This window comes from Chinchilla lanigera, unplaced genomic scaffold (genome assembly GCF_000276665.1).
Source record: "Chinchilla lanigera isolate Chin_1 unplaced genomic scaffold, ChiLan1.0 scaffold00050, whole genome shotgun sequence".
NCBI classification, from domain to species: domain Eukaryota; kingdom Metazoa; phylum Chordata; class Mammalia; order Rodentia; family Chinchillidae; genus Chinchilla; species Chinchilla lanigera.
Window position 1 is genome coordinate 5,831,191 of NW_004955451.1, and position 4,307 is coordinate 5,835,497.

At 43.7% G+C, this 4,307-nt stretch overlaps 1 long non-coding RNA gene across 1 annotated transcript in view; it reads right to left on the reverse strand.

The window, feature by feature from the left end:
* Window positions 1–136: 136 nt before the first annotated feature.
* The window catches only part of LOC106149681, a 13,073-nt gene continuing 8,902 nt past the window's right edge, over window positions 137–4,307 (reverse strand). The window contains exons 2-3 of the long non-coding RNA XR_001236003.1: window positions 3,391–3,935; window positions 137–692 (exon numbers count right to left, since the gene is read on the reverse strand). This is a non-coding gene — a long non-coding RNA (uncharacterized LOC106149681). The remainder of the gene's footprint in view (window positions 693–3,390; window positions 3,936–4,307) is intronic.

The following is a 4,307-nucleotide window of genomic DNA, read 5'->3' on the forward strand; positions in this document are numbered from 1 at the left end:
CCTCAGCCTCCTAAATTCTGGGATTACAGGCATGTGCCACCATGCCTAGCTGGTTTTCTCTTTTCTTCCTTTTCTAGCTTGTTATTTCCTCTTACTTTTCTCTAATTCTATTAATTTTCTTTTATTTTTTAATAGGATTATTTCACACACTTTTCTCTCTTCCTTTTCTTTATTTTTCAAATTTCACTTTTTTCATTCTCTCATCCTTCACCCCCTCCACCTTCACCAGCATAACCAACGAGCTTTATTAATCTTTAGATATTTTAGTCAACAGTATGCAATTTTTCATTTTTAATGGTCTTATAGTTGATGAATTTAGTAGCTATGTACTGTGTGTTAATAGCTGGTTTATCTTTGTGTCTGTATTACAATTATAGATCTCTTTTCTATGGCTAAGAGTGGTACACTGGCAGCTTACACTGGTTCTTATAGCATGCCAGTATCCAGCCTGTCTTTGACTCGTTGCTGATTCTGTTGCTACCGTCGGGGCAGCATAGATGTTGCTATTAATTCATTTTCACTGTATGCCAGCATCTGCCTTGTCTCTGTGTCATCCACAATACTGTGGTTTATTTCTGGAGAACCGGGTGCTGGAACAAATATATAACGCCTTCCCCTCTCAAATTAATGGAAGTGGTTTGGTCTTGAGACAGAGGCAAAGCCTTATAGTTCGCTATGAGCAGAGTGCGTTCCTGAAAAATAGACACCAAGTAAGGAGATCTCCAGAGTAGCAACAAAGTCTTTCCACTATAATCAACCTGCAAACCTCAGCACGTGCTCCCCCGCCCCAAAAAACCATAGAAACATAAGAACACCCGGCAACAAAACTCCTCCTAAACTTCCAACTCCCCCAAAATGAACCCACGCACCATTGATGGGAAGGAAATCAAAAGCCAAACAGCTGAGTTATACAAAATGATGAGACAAAAAAATGTATCAGTAAGATGCTCAGTGACCTCAAAGAGGATATTACTAAACAGATACTAGGCAATAAACAAAACAATCGGTGAGCTTATAGAAGACACTACAAAGAATCAAAATCCATGAAAGTCAGGTGCGGTTACACATGCCTATAATCCCAGTACTTGGGAGGCTGAGGCAAGAGGATTACCAAGAATTTGAGGCCAGCTTGAACTATGTAATGAGACCCCATCTCAAAAAAAAGTTCATAAAAAAGTACCAAAGCAAAATCCAGGACATTAGAAATTCCATTGAAAGTATGGGCAACGTAAGTGACCAATGTGAGGACAGACGTCAGAACTAGAACGTAGGTGTGGTGTAGACGACCATAATCTAAGCTATCTTAAAAACAACAAAGGGGCCTGGGATATAGCTCAAGAGCACAGCACCTGCCTGGCAAGCACAAGGTCCTGAGTTCCATTTCCGGTACAAAAAAAAAAGTGATAGCTTTATAGTAGAGAATGTTTTGGCCAGGGATATAGCTCAGTGGCACAAGCACCTGCCTGGCAAGTGCAAGGTCCTGAGTTCAATTCCCAGTACCCACAAAAGAAATCTTAGAAAAACAACAAGGGATCATGAAAAATGAATCCAACACCTGCTAGATGATACAAAGGAGATTAATCAAAGATTAACTGGAATTTAATGAAATATCAGAAGACAGCACAAATAGCAAAAAAAAAAAAAACCTGTTTACAGAAATAATAGCAGAAAACTAACCAAATATTGCAAAAGAACTGAACAGAAAGATTAGCAAAGTACACAGAACCCTCAAGCAGCCATGATCAGAAAAGAACTCCACACACATCACAGTCAAAATCCTACAAGTCCAAAACAAGGACAGGATTTTTTTTTTCTTTTTGAGACAGGTTCTCACTTGTAATTCAGGCTGGTCTTAAATTATGTAGCCCAGGCTAGCCTTGAACTCATGAAAATCCTCCTGCCTCAGTCTCCTGGGTGCTGGGATTACAGGTGTGCACCACCGCACCCACTGAGGACAGAATATTAGAAGCCATCAGAGAAAAGAAAATTCCTTATAAAGTTAGACACATTAGAAGTAGAGCAGACTTTTCAACACAAACCAACAATGCCAAAAGAATAATGGAATGAGCTCTCTTTCTCCTCCTCTTCCTCCTTCCTTCCTTCCTTCCCTCCTTTCTTCCCATCAGGAGAGACGGCTCCATCTGGCTTCAGTTTTCTGTATTCTGACTCTTGTCGTTTTTTTCTCCATCCTCTCACCCTGGAACACAGAGAGCTGCATAGGACACAGCCTGTGGCTCCTGAACAGGGATCCAGGGAGCAAGGAAACGGGTCAGATAGCAGCCTCTCACCACCCTCACGCTGGGAACATCGAGAGCTGTGCAGACGCAGCAGAATAACGCGAAAAGACGCAGCTCCCATGAACTGAGAAGCTTCCACCATGAAGTTTCTGCCTTGAAGCCTGGCAACCGTATCCCAAATCTCCGGAAACCTTGAGTTCTAACACAAACCAACCAACCAAGAATGCATACTACAACCAATGGGGGACGCAGTTAAACAGAGCGGGATGGGGCGGGGAGGAAATCGGCAGCGGGAAAATAGTGCACTGATATGAACGTGTCAGTACATTTCAGTAATAACCTTCAATGTGAATGGTCTCGACTCCCCTATCAAATCCCAGCACTTGGGAAGCCGAGGAAGGAGGACTGCGGTGAGTTCAAGGCTAGCCTAAACTACACAGTGAGTTTGAGCCCAGCCTGAACTATACAGTGAGACCCCAGCTGAAAAATAATAATATCAAGCCCACTGAAAATTTCATCTTGATTCCAAAAAAAAATGGCTATCATCAAGAAACCGAATAATAACAAGTGCTGCTGAAGTTGCAGCGAAAAAGGAACCCTTCTAACTCATCAGTGGGAATGTAAATGAGTATAGCTATTATGGAAGTCAGTATGGAGATTGCTCAAAAAACTAAAACAAGAAATTCCATTCAGCCCAGCTGTTGCCCTTCTAGGACTCTTCTTGAAAGAGTTAAAAACATCCTATTACAGTGATACACGTGTACCCATATTTATAGCACCACAATTTGTAACAGCTAAACATTGGGACCAGCTTGTATGTCCATCAGCAGATGAACAGATAAAGAAAATGTAATATTGAATACAATGGAGTACTACTCTGCTGTGAAGAAGGATACATTTCTGAGCCATTTGTAAGCAAATGGATACACCCTGAGACCATAATGGTAAGTGAAATAAATCTGACGCATAAGCTTAAAGAGTGCACTGTTTCTCTTATATGAGAAACCCAAAGTAGAAAGAGCAAAATACAAGCTATGTAACAGGAAATAGGGAGATAGACATGTTGGACAAGGGTAAAGGACCAAGAGCTGGATGAAGAAGGGAGGGAGGGGAGAGGAAGGAGACGAAAAAAGAACTAAACTGTGCTCTGTACCTGTCCTGGTTCCCCGTGAAGAATGCAATCACGGTGTCCTGCAAACATGTACTAGGGAAGCATTTTAAAATTGAAGAATAGAGTAGATGACAGTAATGAGAGCTTTCTCCCGAGCTTTCTTTTTAAAGGACGGTGACCTTTGTCCTCTTGCACTCTTTCTCTCTCTTGCTTGCTCTGAAGAAGCCAGACAACGCATGTCGGTAGAGCCGCCCGGTGGCCAGGTTCCCACGGCGAGTAGTGGAGGGCAGTCCTCAGTCCCACAGCCCACAGGGCACTGCATCTTCTGGGAACCTCAGGGGTGAGTTCGGGTGCAGATTCTGTCCAGGCTCAGCTCCGGGGTGACTGCAGTTCTGGTCAGGACCTTGACTGCAGCCCCGTGTGAGGGACCCTAAGGTAAAGGACCCTGCAGAGCCACGCCTGGATTCCTACCTACAGACCCGTCAGGGGACGCAGGCTGTGTGTGTTTGTTTTGTGTGTGGTTCTGGGGATGGAGTCCAGGGCCTTCACCGTCATATCTCCAGCTGTCTCAGTTACTTTTCTCATTGCTGAAACAAAATACCGGACACCCAAGGTTAAAGGAGGAAAGGTTTATTTGCTCACAGTTTGTAGAGGTCTCAGTCCATAATTGGCTGGCTCCAAGCCCGGCTGGCTTGGCAGTGGGGCATCGCAGAGAGAGGCAGTTCATGGTGGGAAGAAAGTAGCAAAACAGCTGTTGACCACAGCTCCTTCTGTCCCTTATATCTTATCCAGGCTACTTAGGGTGGGCAGCACTCATACTCTTAATCCTAGTGCCCTTGATCCTAGCACTGCACCAGGAATGAATCTCAGTGTCACACACTCTAGATCCAGCCACTTCTGAAAAAGCCCCACCTATGACTGCATGAGGGAATATCTAGACACAAGCCATAACATCAGCC